Source organism: Xiphias gladius, chromosome 14, assembly GCF_016859285.1.
Source record: "Xiphias gladius isolate SHS-SW01 ecotype Sanya breed wild chromosome 14, ASM1685928v1, whole genome shotgun sequence".
NCBI classification, from domain to species: Eukaryota; Metazoa; Chordata; class Actinopteri; order Istiophoriformes; family Xiphiidae; genus Xiphias; species Xiphias gladius.
The window spans coordinates 18,545,770-18,566,399 of record NC_053413.1 but is presented as its reverse complement, the minus strand read 5'-3'; the positions used below and the strand labels follow the sequence as shown (position 1 = coordinate 18,566,399).

General features: G+C 39.0%; 1 long non-coding RNA gene across 1 annotated transcript; it reads right to left on the bottom strand.

Annotated features, from left to right (window-relative positions):
• Positions 1-193: 193 nt before the first annotated feature.
• On the bottom strand, positions 194-20,601 carry LOC120799394. Its single transcript, XR_005708833.1, has 3 exons — positions 20,572-20,601; positions 20,205-20,240; positions 194-614 (listed from the first exon to the last, which is right to left on the bottom strand). It is a non-coding gene; the product is annotated as an uncharacterized LOC120799394 (long non-coding RNA).
• Positions 20,602-20,630: the final 29 nt, after the last annotated feature.

Here is a 20,630-nt window from a genome sequence, read left to right as displayed (position 1 = left end):
TTAAGAACATGTGGTTGCCTGATACCCGACTACCTGACTACCTGACTTCTGCAGGGGTCATGGGCTCATTAATGAAGATAGGCTGGCTACACCATCAGCTCCACGTAGTCTGAGTTGCCAGCTTGTTTTGTGTGTACCCAGGTTCCCTGCATGACAAAAGTACTAAAATGTTTTCATCAGTCTTGATCCAACGTGTTTCTTCATTCCGGAATATTGTTTTTTTATCATAAAGATGGCAAATTTATACTAAAAGGACAAGTTCAGCGTAATCTAAGACACAAGGCACCCAATTGAGATAGGATTTAGCTGATATGGACATATGATCATAAGTTGACTTAGACACTATCCCAACGTCATGTTGTTGCTGCAGCCATATGGCATCCCAGCGTTAAAAGATAGTCCCATCAGTCCAAGAACCAGTGCTCAAAACTTCCAAGCAATAAGAAGCCTTCATCAGTTTGTTGAGTAGAGGGTCCGTTGACCTTTCAGTCAAGATGTCCTCTTCTTAGATCCTTGTCCTTCTTCTCAGATCTGTCAGATATGTCTGTTGGCTGGCGATCTCCAAAATGCTGGGCTCTTAGCTGGTAGTCTTAAACCAGGAAAGTCTCAGGCACCTGAAGGAAAGTAAAGGACAAAATATATGGAACAAATAAATTAGGATAAGTCTAATCAATGTTAAATGACACTAATTTATCAAATGTTTAACTAGAAGGACGGCTCTGTGTTGTTAAATAGTATAATGTTTTGAATGCTTACTTAAACCAATGCAGGTGAAGTGCTATTAATTATAGTTGTTCATTTTCAGTCCGTGCAGTGATTTGTTGCATTATTTGCTGGATAAAATCAAACCAAACATCATCGATCTTCTTCTGGCATTTTAAGAGTATTCGGCGAGCTTGTTCTTATTTGATATGCATGGTTGAATAGCAGTGAAAGAAATTTAGAGGTTTCACTCTCAGTAGAAAAAGAGGCACACATTTAAGAATTTGACAGAAAAAAAAAAAAAAAAAAATCAACAAGAAAAGCATCTACAGACGCAAACAAATAAGGAGCCTTGACTGTGGGGCCTGTTCAGCCGAATTGACATGCCAAGTCAATTTTCCAGCCAAGTGGTTTAAAAAGCATTTATGATGAAATGAGACGGCAAGTGGGAATACACAATGCAGTGAACATACGAGCAAAGGAGAGAAAGAGGGAGCACTTAGAATTTCCCTGCAGGCGAAGCTAACTGTAGCTTTGTGGTTTTCCAATCATGTGGGAGAAAGGAAGAAGACGAGGTTGAAGTAGACAATAAGACATCAGACTCCAAAAAAAAAAAATTAAAAACCAACAGAGACAGGAAGAAAGAGCAAGAAAGACAAGGAGTGATGGATGTTGAAATTCTAATGAATGAATTGATTATCAACATTGTTGCTGATCAATTGTTTGTTGAATGACTAATCAATTAATTGAGTCATCGTTTCAGATCTGTCTTAAATCTTAAACCTATGGTACAACCTCTGGACAACATTTAGTATTTCAGGATGCTAGCGATTGTTGGTAAATCAAAAAAACGTTTCAATTTTGTATAAAAAACAATTTTCTATTTTTCTATTTTTCAGAGTATGGTATCGAAAAAGGTGTCTCGGACTGCTACTAACAGTTTATTTTTGTTGTCGATTAATCTGCCAGTTATCTTTTCACTTATGAAAAATGCCCATTATAATTTACCACAGCCCGAGGAGATGTATTCAAATGTTTTGTTTTATTTGACCAAAAGTCCAAAACAAAAATGTTCACTCTACCACCATACTGTATATGACTAAAACAATTAATTGGCTATTAAAATAGTTGACAATTAGTCTTCTGTCAATTAACTAAGATTCTCTAAAGCTCTAAAAGTGTTCATTTGTTATCTGTACCCTGATTTTAAGCATTGTACTGCAAGTATTATAAAATAATTAAATTATATCTAGCCCAACAACTGTCAGACAGCCCAATAAGGGCATAACTCATTTAGGGGACATACATCATAAAACTGGCATCTGTGCTTGACTGATTAGGTAAGTTTCTGTTTCTGTTTCTTGAGGCAAGTGGAGGCAAAAGGAAGAAAATTGAAACATATGTTGGGTGACTGGGCTGATGGCTGTTGCCTGTCCAGATAGTTGGCTGCCTCTTGCTGCATCTGTCTTTTGTCTGTGGGCAGCAAAGCCGGGACTGCCAAGACTGAGCCTCGAGGGGTGTGACTGTGCGTGCGTGCGAGTGATATCTGTGTGAATATGGGTGCAAGTTGCTTGTTAATGAGATGGTTTTCTGCTGACCGAAGGACCCAGACACCGCACGCCAGTCACACCATAATGCTTGTGCAGGTCAGGATTTATTTCCCAGCTGTGCTGCTCTTCAGTGAATAAACAGGCTGGCATGTAATGAATCAGGTCTAAATTTCTGAAACATGCAGTCAGGCATTCAGACGGATAATCAGTCAGACAGACAGAGGAGTCTTGCCCGGCTTTCCGCTCCACCTACAGAGCTTAGGGGCGAGCAGGTTGCCCTCTGTGTCCAACAACTGTTGGAGCATGTGCGAGTGAAGAACGGCTTGGTTTTCCTGCTGCTGATTTTCAGCAGACAAGAAGCAAGAAGTAAATTCACAGACAGGATTAAGAGTCTATTTTGCCCTGGACAACCAGCTGCGCAGGACTTTAAAGATATCAACGTCGATACAAGACACATCAGTGCTTTTTCTCTCATGTGGATAACGAAAACAAAGACCATGAGGGCTAAATCCACCTGCACCTACACCTCTTTATTTGCTGACATTTCGCTCAACTGACTTTTCTCAGGACAACAAGTGCAATCTTGGGATTTTTATTTCATGTTTTTGTCTCGAAAAAGGTCAGCAGACCGAAACAAAAGGCAATAAAACGGTGCCGAGGAAATCTCTGTCTTTCAGTTGCCGTCTTGTTCGTGACTCCCTCTCCACCCTTTATTTTCTTTCTTTCTCTGCAACATCTCACATGGATTGTATACATGACGGTGCAGGGATTTCACTTTCAACTTAGTATGTAAATGTCAGCTAGGGAGAGACAACAAAGCTAGGAATGAGTCTAAAGACTCTGAATAGTCTGAAGACTTTGAAGACTGCAAGTCAGAGAAAGACCAGTGACAGAAAGGAAAGAGAGATGGCCACAGCAGCAGAGATGTATGTATGTATGTATGTATGTAACCAGTTTATTGGACTGGACTTTCATAACAGTCCCTGGTCATGCCCTGTCTGCTACGGACAAAACACAGGTAAAACACAGTCTCTAACCCAATCAAGGACACAGTACTGTACCTCGACTGATGCTTTCATCAAAATTATAACGGATGTATGTCCCAGTGTGGCCAGTAAGTATTTGTCTAACACATTCCAGTGTGTCACCTACCAAAGAGATTAGTGGGCTCATTAATCTCTATTTGAAGCTACAGGAAGTGCAGCTTTAGTCACAGAGGTTAACAACCATGCTAAGTCATTGTTCAGTGGGTTGTGGATTAATTATAATACTGCAAGAGAGAAATTGGGAAAGAGGGTGTAGCCATAGTGAGTTGTGTGGAAAAACCACTCACATTCTGCCTGGATGTCAACATGGACATTTGGTATATGTAGGGTACATTTTATGAAAATATAAAACCTCTTCGGTCCCTCATGCAAATGCACACCTCACTCAATTTCAAGAATTTAACTATTAATGCAAAACAAACCAATATATAGCCTGGGGTGTGCCACCAGACTAATTATAGACTTTGACAGTGTTTATACATAATCAATTAATAAAATGACCAACTTTGAAAAGCTAACAAGTCTCCTCAACTCTTTATCATATATCACTGTAAAATAAATGTTTTCGGAAACATGAAACTCCGTACGGCTTTGCAAAGGTGTGATGGGTTATTTTCTGGATCATCTACAACCTGAACAATTAATCAAGAAAATAATAGGTAAATTTAGTGAAAATAATCATTAGTTGCACCACTAGATCCAGTTAATACTGGAAATTAATATTTAAATTTCCCTATTCTGTTTAAATGTAAATGAATTTTAAAAGGGATCGGCAAAATGAAGCAATAGAGTAACAGTGAGTGATTACAATGGCCTTACTGTGCACCTGCATCAATATAATTAGATGTTACTTGTCAGCTGGTAGCCAGACAGCTGATGAATGAGCCAGTGAATGTGGAGCATGAATGAAGCAACTGAGGCCAATCAGCTAATAGTAATAATAAGAGCAAGTTCAGTGCTCTGACAGAACTAATACAGCGTGTTGTTAGTGCAGACACCATCAGTGCATTAATGAGTTGATAGACATGAAATTAAACATTTTTTACTTATTTATCCAGTAAAAAAAAATAAAATAAAATAAAAAAATACAAAACATTTTCTGGCTCCAGTTTTTCAGAAAATGTGGATTTGCTGTTTTTATCTGTTTGATAACATTGTTATTTGAAAATCTTTGGACTTTTGGACTAAATCAGCAACCTGCCCACACTCTGGGCTCCTATGAGTTGTGACAGGCATTTGTTAAACTTTTAACCTCTACTGTCAGCCCAGGTAAAGGCCATTTTTCCAATATCTTTTTGATGGGTTTCCAGGGCTGAGAGGAAAAGCAGCATACTTGTCTTACATGCTGTGATTACCTATTTTCCAGTTTTCATATACAAGTCAAACAAACATCTCAAGTTAGCATAATGGTTTGGCAAAGTAAGTGCTGGGCATAAAATAAAAGAGAAAAAGAGGGAATATTCCAAGCATTACTTCAACCAGCATTTGAGATGTTGACTCACCAAAACTAAAGCTTTTAATAGAATATTAAAATATATTAGATCAACTGACCTCAGAAATAGAAGAAGTGTAAGAAAGAAACAGAAAAAAAGACTGACAGAGAAAAACATGAAACTTAACAGACTGTCATTTCGTTTTCATTTTTGCAAATGTAGAGTGAACATATTTTAATGTTAATGTCACTTTCTTGCTTTACTTTGATGTTTTGATCATCTAACGTCTCAGTACTTGGCAGGCTACAAGCCAAATGAGCTCTTTCAACTTGTTATTCAAATGAGGACTGAGGCCCTTAAGAAACATTTTCAAATACATAAACATAAACTGTGCATACATAAAAATGCAGCATTTTGGCTTTCTGGTTCTATAGTGCAACAATGATCACAATATATGGTATAAACACACACTAATACAGAGCGAGGAAGATGAGAAATGTCTTGACAGATGCATCTGTAAGTGAGAGATGTAGCAAGCCTTTTGGGAACTTTTTCTTTTTTCCTGTTTCACCTGGTTACTGACTCTTTTTTGCACTATTTTGGATTTATATTTTGAACTGCGCTGTAAGTGGAAACCGTTAATACTGTTTCACGTTTGTTGCCATTATCTGTGACAGCAGGCACAGCGATTGTACGTTTCCAAAAACATTCCCCTCTCCAGTCAAGGGACAAACTGTAGCTATTACGGCACAACAGAGTATTCAGCGACGGCAGACTATACTTTTCACTTGATATATAAACTACAAGTTTTGGATTTCTTCACATGGTAAAAGGGTGTGCATGGGGCTGTAGTTAAGAGTGATAAAAAAAAAAAAACAACAACATAAGAGCAAAAGTGTAAGGGATGGATTAAACAGTGGGTGGTGTTTCTGCTCTAACATAAGCTGCACCCTTTAGCGTGCCCTTCTGACTATCTTATTACCAACAGTAGTAATCCCACATTATTTCCAAAGGAGCAAGGAGCACATCATTAATGATGTTATGTAAGAAAAATATCAGAACCCAGATGCTACTATATCAGAGTTTACATTAACAGTAGTCACTCCGCCCTGCTCTTTATTTGGTTTCATGAGGTTTGCACTTCAGCTTCACTCCTGTCAGACTCATCAATTAATCTTCATCATCAAATCCTTTTCTCTTGTAAAAGTGAAACATAATGAAAATGTGAACATTAAAGCAAAAATCTTAACACTGTGTTGCCTGTCCATGTATGTTTTTATATAATACGCATCCAAACGACCCAAGGGTTAAATTAGGATAAATAACATATTAAACACATTTTTATTTACAACACTGGACTATAATACTAAGGCTAACCAGCTCTATTCTGCAACGGTTCATCAGCTGGTGGGGATGCTGACTTTTTCCCTGGGACATGCAGTTTTAGCCTCGGTCTTTTAGCACAGTATCACGTACAGTATGTGGCTTATTTACATATTAAAGACCCTGTTACAGCATTCTCATTTTAAAACATACGTTGATACGTAAGTTTGATAAAGCTGACAAAAATCTGTTAGCATCCGCAGGTAGAAATAAAAAATTTATTTTGTTTACTTCTGTGTGAAATCAAAAGACCCATTGTTTCAAAAATTACTAAAGAATTTAGAGTGGTAAATCTGCCAATCATTGTAAAATGGATATGTGAGTGATACGTTTTTATTTAGGAATTAGGATGTTCTGCTGAGTTAAAGGAGCTATTTGTAAATTTTGCTATCGCTACATAGCCAACGTTAGCATTAACAGCTGTTTACTGTTTAGAAACGTTACGAGTTCTACATCAAACTTCGATCCTTTACTCGCCAAGAGTTGTTTCCAGCGGTGGAACGCAATGCCAATATTTACTCTCGTTGTGCCTCTATTTCTATCACTTCTTTTCTTCTACTGAAAGTTACCATGCTAACAGGCTAGCCCCTGCCCAGCCGGCCCGTCTCATCGCTTTCTGATAGCGAGTCACTGTAGCGTCCAGGCTGCCTTGAAGAAGTAGCTTCTTAAAACTTCAAACTTACAAATAGCACATTTAAACTGTTATTTCTTTTACCCAAGTTCATCCTTTAAGATGTAGCTCTGAAATTTACATTTTAATAACACTGCAGGGCTTAGTTGTAGTGCTGTGGTTCCTGCCTCTGCTAGAGTTGTTCATGTACACAATTACAGATGTGACTCTCACAGACCAGAATTATATATTACAGTATATGAATTCTTGAACTAAGTGGAACTGTATGTCATTTTAGGACTGAAACACTACAGAGGATACACAAGAACATGGATGTAGGTCTGAAAGGAATGTGATAACACGTATATGATTAAGTCATGGTGTGAGTATGTTCAAACAAGTCTGTCACCAAGTGCAGTCAGTCAGATCAAGGCATTAAATCACAGTATATAAAACAAGCTTAAATATTTCTGTGTAGCTACATGAACATTTGCAGGCTTTAAAAAGGAACTCTTTGAGACACTGTACTTGTTTAATAATGTCTGATCTTGTCACATAAATGTAACGGATGCCTCACTTTTCAGACTTAACACACACACACACACACACACACACACATATATCAAAAAGTATTTTCAAAAGAAGTGCCAGATAAAGCTCCTTGAATGTCTACAACATCTGTATCTTGAAATTTTAATTGGTTGCCAGCCGGGTGGCCAGATTGGTAATTTGTGAGGGTACATTTTTCATTGAGTCTAGGCCAAGCATATGCTGGAAGAGGAGATGGTCTTTGATTGGACTGAGGGCTGTTAATGTGAAAGAAGACACAAAACAAAATATGCCAAATTGATGATTTTATCCAAAAACAAAAAAATACAAAAGTAGAGCTCTGCGTTGTGATTTTATTCAAAAATTATAGCATTAATTGCAGAGCTGCTCTGGAGACTTCTTGTCCTCTACTGTTAACCACTACTCAGCTCAACTGGAACATTTTTGGGTTGAGTTCAGCTTCAGATACCGTATATGCAGAGCCAGAGGGTCAAATACGAGCCTTTGGCCCGTTGAATCATATGTCCCCATGTTCAGTCCCGTCAGTCTGCGGTGTGGCTCAGATTCAGTAAATGTTTGTGCGTGATGTCGAGGAATCTCTAAGTGCAAATTAAAAGATTTTTACATCCTTCCTTCCACTTCTACTGTACAGCAGATTGCCCGTTCCTCGCCACAGATTGCTTCCACTATGCGGTGCCACTTCACTTCTCATTTCAAATAAGCAGCCTCACTTGTCAAATATTCAAAAACGCAGCCACACTTCACATTCTCCACAAAGACAGGAACACAAAAGGAATCACCACAACCATTTTCTATTTTCTATTCAATTATTTCAATCAGAAACATAAGATGTGCATCTTTGTACCGTCTGGACGTTGTTCAATTTTGATCATCCTTGTCAACAGTGCATCTTCACTATGTTTATATGGGTCTGGAAAAGCAGCCACTGACGACGTATTCTGAGACTAAAAAAAATGTACACTATATGTATGATCAGGGTGTTCTTATTATCAAGAGCAAAAGACCAAAATTTAATGAAATCCAAAAAGTATCACAGACATACAGAACAAATATATGATATCTGTCCAACAATGTGGTCCCCACATGCAGCTGACTGTTTTGAATGCTCATCAAAATTTTTCTAGAACTGAAGGTGATGTATTCAGATTGCTTGTTTTCACCAACAAGAAGTATAAAACCCCCCAATATCAACCAATGACTGCATATAAAGATGGATGACATGACAGCTCCCCAAAAGTGAAGCCAAAGCATCTTGATCCCCCCCTGCTGGCTGTCTGCAATATAGGTCATAAACCCCGGTTTAATTTAGCTGCTCTATAGGCCAGCTAAATTAATTCCTACAACCAGGGGCTTTTATTTGTCTTTTTTTTTAAATTTTCATTACCATAAAAAAGCCTCACCGTATTGGTGTATTGATTTAAGCCTGTTTAGAGCCATGTTCCCACATTTTGACGTTTGCATATTCATACTCGTGTTTCCGCCAGGTAACACAGTACTTCACAGCCACCACAGCAGCACATTACCCAACATTACTATAAGTAGCGTTGGGTAGTTTAACATAGAATTGCCTTCACAGTTGGGTTAGTTGGACAAAAATGTGACACTCTTGTGTGCCACAATTTCTGAAAGGAAGTTTTAGTTTTGTTTCAGGTTCAGGCACAGAACAGCACCGCTGGGCGCTGTTAGGAGATCGGTGTTGTGCTTAAGGGCACCTCAGCAGGGCGGACACTCAAGGACACATATGGCTTTCACTCAGGTCACCCTGTTGGAGCACATGGCAGAAGATCAAAGAAGGATAAAAGGATGGGGAGCGGAGCATTAGGATGAGTGAAAGCTGGATTTTAAAGAGAATCAAGTACAGATGCAAATACTGAAAACATGAATCTACTTTTCTATCTACAGACGGATGCACTGCAGATTTGCAGTTTGAATATAAAGTAATACAGTTTTATTGTATTGTAATACCTGGGGCCCACTCCTCCACATACTGTATTTCTATCCAGTTGGCATCAGAGACCTGAGTACGTCAAAGAAACTAAGAATATGAGACCGTACATAGGCCTTGACTTTCCTGTCAATGACAACATCATTGATCATTTATAATAAGGTTTAATGCAACAGAGCAGAAGGCCGTCCTTTCCCAGCAGCCCTGAGAGATGCTTCATGACCACACACACACACAATAAAAAAAATAAAAATAAAAAAAACACACACACACACACACACACACACACACACACGCACAAACACACTCTTCCTGCTACATCCTGAGTCTCTAGCTCTGTGTGCTTCTTTAGCAAATGTTCTCAGCAGAGCCCTCAGGTTACAAGCCTTGTTTTGTTTATTTTATACACTCATCTTTACCAACTGATGTGGAAGACAGTAGATATCTGACTCCCATTTTCAGCCCCCTGTGAAGGTTTGCTTTGTCTTGCAGCTTTGACAATTACTTTTGACCATTTGTATTACTTTAAGATGTGAATGTAGCACTAATTAATATTTTTACATTAAAGATAGATCTCATGACTACTTGTATGCGAAATATGTCTCTTGTGCTGTTGAACCCACAGAGAATTATCACCCGACTCTCCAGTTCCCTTCAGCTCTACAGAGCTTAGTGACTTTCAGCTCATTGTGTGGGTTTTTCAGCCTGTAACTTTACTGTTTTAGTTCGCTCTCACTGCTCTCATAACGTCGTTTTTGGCCACCAAACAGCAGAGAGACAAAAAAGCACCAAACAGCAGAAAGACAACGTTAGCAACTAGTTAGTGAGCATAGTGGAACATTTACTTACTAAAGAGAGATATTTCTCCCAGCAGTTGGTTGAGACCAAAAACAGAGCTAAAAGAAAGTGAATGTTGAAGTTACATTCATCGGGTGGACAGAAAACATGACTCCAAATCAATGATAAAGTTGTTCTGAATCTGCTGGATGTGTAAATAAGGAGGCGGTTTGCTAACAAGTTGGCCATGTCAACTTAAAAAGGTAATAATCCAGTGCTTTGTTTACAGCTTGTTTCTGCAGCTACCAAGTGGCCAAAAATCCGTCATGAATATAATATTGAATATAATATTTCTCCATATTTTGACTGTCACATGTAGCAAAACTAAGTAAACGGTAAATAAGACTGAAAATTATTGTAGAAAAATGACATCATCCAGCTGCAAATTCCAGCTGGATGAAGATCACAGGCAGAGCAACTGTATCTATCTCTCATGTCCCTTCTTCACTCTCTCACCAGGCCTCTTGGGTTTTAACCTACGAGCCAGCCCTCACAGTCTTATCAAAAATGCATTAGCCATGCTACACTTGATCATATGGAGCCTCAGAGATTTCTCATGGCGCCAGCACATCTTGCTGTAGGCAAGTTCATCTCCCACAAACCAACCGGTGCACAGTGGGACAGACAGAAGTTATCTTTGGCTTGGCACAGCTAGCCTCAACTGTGAGTCTAATGTATCAGGAAAAGTAGCCAAAATCTACTTTCGCTAGACGTAAAAAAGAGGTCACTCAAGAGCTTGTCTAACAAAATTACACTTTTTTGACTGATTTATCACTATTTACAATTTTAAAATTCAGTCGGCGGTATTACAGTCCACCTAAAGTCTACAAACATTTTTCAAAACTACAAATGAATTTTCAAATCAAGCCACAGGCTAGCTTGGTCTCAGCTAAAGACTCTATACCCCCATTGAAAGCACAAACCAGTGAGTGAGATCATAAAAAATGAAGAGAGAGAGGAGAAGGGGAGAAAGGATGAAAATAGAGAGAGACAGAGACAGAGCACACTACACACTGTCATTATGAACAATCTGGGTCACGTCACTACGAAGCAGGGCATTAATGGTAATAATACAACATATTGTACAGGAGTTATGAAATGACATACTGTCATACTGTACCATTGTCTGATTATGAAATATGTACACTGTATTTTTCTTATTTCAGCCTAAACCCAAATATTGTACTCAGGCTCAAATATATCATACATACAATCTTGTTCCCACTTTCTCTCTTTGTCTTTAAAGGCAGCTTTTAATCAAAAGCACCTCATGTATCATTGAGTACAATACATTTACTATCCACACCCTCATAAAACCTTAATCACTCTTGGGTAGATTCAACATTAAATAGACAACATCGTATCCACAGTTAGTGCACAGATTTTGGATTATTCCAGTGTTTGTGCATGTAAGCACTATATTTCGATTTTAGAAATTCAGCTGAGCTCTTATTCCATTTTGAGAAACCTGGATATGCCAGTAGGACAACTCAGAAACCAGAGTCTTGTTGCATGTAAATACCTCATCAAGACAGGTTTTCTGATCATTGTCTTACATGTGTGCAGGTGGTTTTTAAGTTATTTAGAAGTTATTCTACATTCAGATGTTTTAAATACCAGTTGTTTTTTTCTTTAAAAACTATGTAATGTTAATGTGTCTATGTGTTTGAATGTTTTTTGCACAAAGGTTACTTGAAATCATCCACCCAGAAATTCAACTTTATTCTTCCTCAACCGCTGAGATTATGTGGTACAGAGACAACAGAGAGTGACTGAGATGTCAATGTGGGGTTTTTTTGTTTTTGTTTTTGTTTTTTTACAGTGAGCAAGCTTCAGCCTCGGTGTCCTGGAGACACATTATGATGTCGCGTTATGAATGTATCAGCCACACCACTCGTCTCCTCTCCACCACAAACAGTGACCTTTCAGTTTTCTATAACAGCTTACAGAGTTCATCCCTCATCCCTACAGAAAAAAATGTCACTCATGTGCCCTGTGGGTGAAAAAACAAGTAATCAAGCAAAAGGAAATAAATTAAATAGACAGGGCCAGAGTGATATGTATATAGTGAGTGAGCAGAGGCCCGTTCGTACCCATAGCTGTTCAATACATTCTATGCAGCATTTTGGTATCAATAAATCATTACCATATTAATCTTTTTGCCGCCACCTTTTCCAGCTCTGGCAAAGGAAAATTACATCCCTGTTCTTCATCCAGTGCACAAAGCTCTGATCACCTCACTTGTTTTCCAGCCAGAGACAGCCGTCAGTGAGCACAACACAAGACCTATTTGAATCGCTGAAGAAAAAAAAAAAAGATGCGGACAACAAATCAAAAGGTATGGAACCCAGCTACGCCATTAGTGAACAGCATAAGAAGAAGATAGCATAAACTATCTTCATGGCAAAAACTATTTTTTTCTGATTGACAATTATTTTGTATCAGGCTGTGCTTGTAGGGGATTAAAGGGCAAGAGATGCAGCTAGGCTTTCAGGCTATCACGAACAGTACTGAAGGTAAAGTAACTAATTAGTCACTTTACAGAAAACTAATTAAGAACAATTTTAATAACTGATTAATCATTTAAGTCATTTATTAAGCAAAAATGCAAAATATTTATTGGTTTCAGCTTCTCAAAAGTAAGGATTTGCTGATTATAATGCTTTAATATTACTGTAAATATTTTGTATTTTAAATATCTTTGGGTAGTGGTCAGACAAAAAGAGACATTTGAGGATGCCACTTTGTGCTCTGGGAATTTGATGGGCATTTTTCACTATTTATTTTACTTTTTGAGCTAAACAGTTAATCACTTAATCTGTTAAGATAACCATTAGACGAAATGCTACTGAAATAATCATTAGTTCCAGCTGTATATGTGACCATGTGAAGCCTTAGCCTTGCTGTATCACTTGCTAAATGTTTATCTGCAGAATATCTTAGACCAGGGAAGCCCAAAGTGGAGCCTTCAACAGAAATTTATCCCATGATAACCTCTGATTCATCCCACCAGATGGGTCTGATAACTCAAAGTGTAGATTACATGATCAATAACAAGCATCTCTACCGGCTGTCAGAGGTGAACACCGGACCCATGCAGCTCCCTTGCCTAAAGGTAGGACTGAGACGACACTGTGTCTACACGGAGCCAGGCTTTCACTGACACAAGATTTGCAATGTGCGTGCCATTTTGATAAATGTTTATGGTTCCAAGATGTGATAAAGAGGCCTATATTTTTATATTTGAGTAGAAATAGACAGAGGGAGACGAGCACAGAGACGAGTTTGCCGCTGAGAGGAAGAGGGCAAAAAGCAAATAACTAGTGGAAAGCAAGAGAAATTAGTCCAGGAGAGGAGAGGTAAATGAGTGACTCTGACCTCTGACCTGTTATGTGATTTTAGCAAACACACACCACCCTGTCAAGAAGTAGTCAACAAGTCCTCCAACTCAAATGACCACGTGTGTCGTTTTTCCCCTACCGGATACAACCCACAGGGCGTGTACCAGAACTTTGTCGTCATGGTAGCAATAATAAACAGACGGTTAAGGTTGTGGAACGGCCACGGTTTGGTTAGGTTTAGGCACAAAAACTACCTGTTTAGGTTTAGGAAATGATCGTAGTATATTCCCTGGCCTACATAAATGTTCAAGCAAGAGATGACAGCCATGCTAACGGCTCTGTCCTAATGACGGCATGCTCAGCATGGTAACAATGACGATGCTAATATGCCTGTTTGTTTAGTATGTTAGCATGCTAACAGGAGTTAATCAGCACCGAACACAAAGTACAGCTGAGTCTGATGGGAATGTCATTTGTTTTTAAGGTATTTGGTCATTAACCAAACCAAAATTAAAATTTTGATTACTGATGAAAAGTTAAGGGATCATCAAAGTTATTACAATTCACCCTGAAGGGCACAAGAATGTCTGTACCAAATTTAATTGCAATCCATCTAGCACCTATTTGAGACATTTCAATAAAAAACACAAATGTGAACCTCATGTTGTCACTACTGGAAAAAGTCTGGGGATCACCAAAGTTATCAGGATTCATTCTCTGGGGCGCATGAATATCTGTAAAACAACCAAGAGTTGTCAAGATATTTCAGTCTGGACCAAAGTGGTGGACTGATCGACCGACAGACATTGCCATCTCCCAGCACCAACATGCCTAAAAATCTTAATAATGTTACCACCTGTTCATGAGATATCTTACTAAGTAACCTATTAGCGTTTTTTAGGTTAAACTATAGTGTTTATTATGTAAGCAACAGTGAATGAGGGACTGATCTTGGACACATCTGTCTATCTATCTCTGTGTTTTACTGTAACAACAAAGACAACAAGCTAAAACCAGGACCGAGCAGAACAAGAAAGGAGCTGAGATGAAAAGAGCTGAGTGGAGGGAGGCAGAACAGAAGAGAACAGAGTATAAGCCAACCAAATCAGAACAAAACTCCAGTGTTCTCTGTGCTCAACCCTTCTCTACTCAGCTCTGCCCATGCGGATATTAAATTGCCTCTCAGCTGTCTCTGATCTGAAGAAGGTTGGACTGTTTAAAAGTCTGATATCACATTGCCTCTCTGCTCTTCTTTCTACTTTCTCTCACTGAAGCACAAGAGCCGTGCTTTGTGTCTGAAGTCCACTCCTTCTCACGGCTTTGTAAATCTTTTTTTCCAGATGAAATTGACAAGACACAGAGAAATCAATGAGATGTTGCAGCGTGTAAAGGTATTTGATGGAATGCCAGGCACTGGAAAAGTATTATCACACTTTCAGATGCTGAAAGCCAGTTTCCCCCGCATGCAGGCTGCACCCGAGTTATGCAAAGACAACAAAGTCCCGTCTGGAGCTACAATCCATAGACTACAGTGGAAACATCATCATCATCTCTCTCCCTCTCCCCCTCACCCTCTGATGCAGCTGCTCATTTGGCAACGGAGCAAAGAAATAAATGAAGTGCTTCAGCTAGAGGAAGGCTTCACTGGGAGAAGGATTGTGGGTAGAGGGAATAAGATGAGGATTTGGTGAGGGGTTTTAAAGACAGTTTGTTTAACTGCGTGTCTTCTTTTTTCACTTGTGGGACATTAGGCTTAAGGCCACTTCTGTCCAATTATGCTTACAATGGCTGTCAGTTTAATCAAACGTGGGCCCTTGGTTGTTATTTTCTTTGTAACCGTTTTTAGTAAATAGCTGGAGCTTGAAAAGCAGTGTTTTGAGAGGAAGTCCAATCAGGCAGCAGAAGGGACATCACCTGTGTGGATGGACAATGGGAATGTGAGGCTTTCAGAATCTGGCCATATTGCTCCAGATGTGGTCTGGCCAAACCAGTACCACTGCAACTGTAATGTGTTCTGCATGCTTTTGAAACTTTAACAAGTAGTTTTTTCTTTTCTGGACAAGACATCCAGGTACAGTTCACATGTTAATACCAGGTGTAATCTGGGTCTATATACAGCATCTCCAGAATAATAAAGGCCTCAAGGGCCCTAAGGAAGAATAATTTTGATTGTCAACGTGATGTGGTTAACTCTTTTTTCACTTTTTAGCTTGTTTTTATTCCCCGTTTAAATCCTTGATTCTTTGATTATATTCAAGTTGTGTTTAAAACTTGCTGGTCAGTCAGGGGTTTTACCATTTGATTAACCCAAAATGTAAAAGGGCTGAACAGAAAGCATCTTAAAACATGCCCACTGGCCAGAAGCCATTTCGTTTCAGGTACAGATGGAGGGTAAACCTTCTCCCCTGAGTCAACTCTGCTCTGAGTCCCTGTCAGCCTGTGTCAACCAATGAACAGTACAAAATGAGGGCAGTATGTGTATTTTTTCCTAACGTGAGTAAAGCAGAATTCCTACTCCACAAAAGTAGGTTAAATCTTTATCTTTCATCTCGCAAGTCCCAAATGTAGAGGAAGACCCAAAGATGTGATTGAAGGCTCCAGGGGGAAAAACCCTGAGATTAGGACTGCAACTAATGATTATTTTTATGATTGATTAATCTCCTGATTATCTTCTCAATTAATCAATTAGTTGTTTAGTCTGTAAAATAGTGTGAAATTAATATCATAATTTCTCAGAGTTCAAAGTTATGTCTTAAAAAGTATATCTTTGATGAACAGTCAAAAACTCAAACATATTCAGTTTAACATATGTAATTTAATACTAATAAACACATCAAATCTTCACTTTGGAGAAGCCAGAACCATCAAATTTGGGAGATTTTTGTTTGAAAATTTAATTAAATGATTAATCAATCACCCAAACAGTTGCCAATTATTTTTCTGTCAACTGACGAATCGATTAATCAAATAATCACTGCAGCTCTACCAGAGTTGTTTTTTGTCAAACGACAATAGGATAAAATATTGCAGTTAGGAACTTAAGCTGATAGTTTGACCTTTAGCTAACCTTTACTTCTGAACCCAAATGAAGCCTTAGGAAAAGTGAACAAATGTAAACAAAAGACACTTACACACACAAACACACACACATGTTGGTCTTTGTATAGTTGTGGGGTCACTCATTAACATAATGCATTCCCTAGCCCCTTACCATAACCTTAACCACCACAACCCTAACCAAAACCTGATTCTATCCTTAATCCCAAACCCGAAGTCTTAACCCTCAAACAGCCCTTTTGAAGTTGTGAGGACCGGCCAAAATGTCATCACGTCTATGGTATCGAACAAAAAATTTTTCTAAACAACTATAGAAAGACACACACACACACACACACACACACACACACACGCGCGTCCTTCTCTGAACTCCTCCACTCGGTTACACAAGGATGGCCTAGGAAGTTCCCAGGACAACAAATCCCAACATAAAAGAGCGATCAGAAGAATCTGCAGCAGCCAGTGCTTCTCTGACTGTCAGGACCAGCGCGATGAGAAGAATGAGTGAACCTGCAGAAACAAATGTGAAACACGCTCTTTGCTCATCACTGGTTTACGTTACAGAGCTTCATTTAAAAGATGGAGGCAAGTTCACCTACAGCCGTACCTTCCTCTGCACAGGACTGAGCGGATGATAAATGTTCATTGTGGAGAACCTGATCACAGTCTTTACACAAAAGCTGATCCAAACACTCAGCGGCAACAGTGACATACCAAGCTACAACTTCCAAGAGGCTGATAACAAGGCAAAAACAACATTTTTAAAAAGGCGTCCACAGTTATTTCTCCTTATCATAAAGATATAAACCCTCAGCCAGAGCTCAGGGAACAACATAGTAGAGCAGATTGAGGTTTATCAAAACAGAATACCACCGGGACAAGCTTCTGCTTAGAAATGTTTTCACTTTGTATGGCTGAAACAGAGACAAGGTCAAATCAGAGTCCTGAGGACATTTCTCCAAGGAGCTGTTTGCACCAGATCTTTGTAACTTCAAATTTAGCCTAGTTATAACATTAAGTGCTCACCCAGTGGAGATTTTCGCATCACTATATTAATACAGGTTGCAAGACCAGCTACTTCTTATGTAGAAATTGGTTTTTACTAAATATTAACACCCTGTAACTGCTAAATGACAATATATACAAATAACTGAGCTAACTGACAATGCTAATGTTAGCTTGCTGATATGTGACCACTTTAGACTTAAAGGAAAAGTGTAATATGATATATGGTCAACATATCTGACTTGACACTTCAATAAAATGATGTTTAATAAATCACGTAAACTAACACAATATCCTTTAACCTACAAAACATTAAGTTAGTAACGTCTGACTAAATAGCACTGCTTAGGCTAGCATAAACTGATGTTTTCCACTCATACTCCTACAACTCTGAAGCACGTACTTTTCCATGTATACATGCAATATATTACCAAAACAAATTAACACCTACATTTAAAAATTGGCAGTTACGTTTAATATATCGCTAAAACTTATTTTTGGCAACTTATGTTACAGTTTGTAATGCTAAGGTGACTTCCTTTCTCCACCCTTAATTGTACGGCAAGACAAATGTTTCCTCACAATCAATTTACACATTACTACAGCCTTTTTTTTTTTTTTTTTTTTTTTTAAAGTTTTTAAAAGGTGCAACCCGATTTAGTATATCACTAGTTCGAAAATAGCTAGCAGTTACCAAGAACTGGTGCAACCCCATCCAGCTTTCACCATGAGTCAAACCGTGACCTTCTTGTTCCAGATCAGCCTGATTACCCACAGACACCACCCTGCCACCTGTAATTTAACAGCCCCATGCCATAACCATCTCTCTGCTATGGGATGAGCCTCGAGTTAAGTCACAGATAACACAGGTTTTCACAGCAGATGGTCAAAAGATGCCTCCGCAGTAGCGCTGCACATGAGTGAACTTAACTAGACTGAGATATGTGTTATTTGAAGGAGGAAGCTTGAGCTTGAATCAACAGTTGATCAAAGAATCTCAACCCAAAGTCCACTTACCAATAACAGTAACGATGGCTAAGTTCGATTCCGGTGTCCCAGTGAGACGTGACAGTGTGACAGTGAACCAGCATGCACATTACCAGGACACTGAAACTGAAGCAGTTCAATGGAATTCAGCGGTATTTATTCATTTTTAAATTATATACACCTGCTTTCTTCATTTAAAAAAAGGCCCTTCAATCCATTTAGACTGAGCAGAAAGCTCTGCTGATGAGGACTGTGTGATACGCTCGAGTGCTCCAGAACCAGCAGGTAACTGGCTCTCTGCCAACCGAGAAACCTTGTTTTGGGCTGTATTCACGTAAACAAGATACACAGAGTACACACAATACAGACTACACATAATATATCTGTCAATGAAAACTGTTATTCATTCGGTTGACTAAATGATAATCATACGCCTGCAACTAACAATTATTTTCATTACTGATCAATTGATTGATTATTTTTCTTGATTAAAATCGATTAAAATTGTTTGTTCCTTAAAATGTCAGAAAAAAAGTTTTAAAAAATCCCAGTCATAATTTCCATGAACTGCTAAACCCAATTCCAGCTTCTCAGTTGTGAGTATTTGCTGCTTTTCTCTTGTCTGAATATCTGGGCTTTGGACTGATGGTCGAACAACACAAGCATTTTGTTATCATCATCTTGGGCTTGAAAAAGCTCCGATGGACATTTTGCGCTGTTTTCTGACATTTTATGCATTGATTTATCTAGAAAGTAATCAGCAGATTAAACAGTAATAAAAGTAATCATTAGTTGCAGCTTTGCTCCTTCTAGCCCTTGAGCCACTCTTCAACCAAAAATATGAGTAGAGCCGTTGTGCTTACACTGAATTACCATTAAAAAACTCACCAAATATCTCATCAAATTATGGCCTATACATGACAAGAAAATGCTTTTTACAATACAGCATCAAAAGGAAAATTAAAAAAAAAAAAAAAAACTGCTCCACTGAGATCCACTCTGCAAGAGGAAAACTTAGTTTGTGCTCAGACCAAGGTGGTTCAAGTCCCCTTCCTACTATAGCCTCTGTAGCAGTAGCCCTAAAGAGATACCGTGTCATAAATGAGAGAGATGTCAGATTGGATTACGTTCTAGGTACAGAGCTTCTGTGTAAACGCCTGGTTGGGTTAAGCATCATGATGAAGAAGCCCCATCCTCCTCCTCCTCCTCCTCCTCCTCCTCTCTCTCATTTCCACAGTGTAAGGCTGGTTGTGCATTCTGGTACTCCTTGCTCTTAGTGCACTGTTACTGAATCATTAGTCATGAGATGCTTCAGTTCCCAATACTTTGCATCCTTCCTTAAAATGGGGGGAAATAGTGCCGGCTATCGCGGGCAGCTGTGGTGGAAAGTGGATTTTAAGAGCTTTAAATGAAACACCAGTGGCAGAACAGTCCTCTCAGCAGTCTGTGTGCTGAGATGGTTCATTTACTGTAGAAGAACAGTGCAGGCAGGCTGAGTGGAGCCTAGTATGGCGTTTGTAAAGATGCTGCTAGTTGTTGGAAATGTGCATGATAACAAAAGAGGGGCAGGGGGCCAGTGCATGCGATCATATTTCCACAATATCCAGAGCTTCGGCAGAAGCAGAAAGGGTGCGGGATGGCCACATAAATGTGTGGAGGCTGGATGGAAACAAAGAAAAAGCGGGGATGCGATGCTGAATGAAACAATGCATCCCGGAGAAGCAGACGGAGCACCTACCTTGATGTTGTCAGGCGGACACTTCTATCTGTGCATCTGGAGCACCAGGGATTTCATTCACATCAGCCGAGAAAAAATGTGCGAGAAAAAAAAAAAAAAAACAATGTCAAAGGCGTTCGATTGCCACAAATGTTGTATCAAATGTGTAAAAAGAAAAAAAAAAAAAAAAAAAAACAATACTAAAAGCTAGAGGCACAGTCCAGCTCGACTCTGCTCAGGATAACTATATTCTTTTCGTTTCCACAGACCGGCTATTATATCTGCTCTTCATCGGGAAAAAAGCCCCATGTTACGCTAGCCAAGCGGCTAACATAACACGCAACGCTATTCTACCGCAAACCGGAGAGTAGAGACACGCTATCCTCACGATTTTCCATCGTTCCGCTGTGTTTCCGCGAGGATGACAAGAAAGCAAAGAAAAACGAT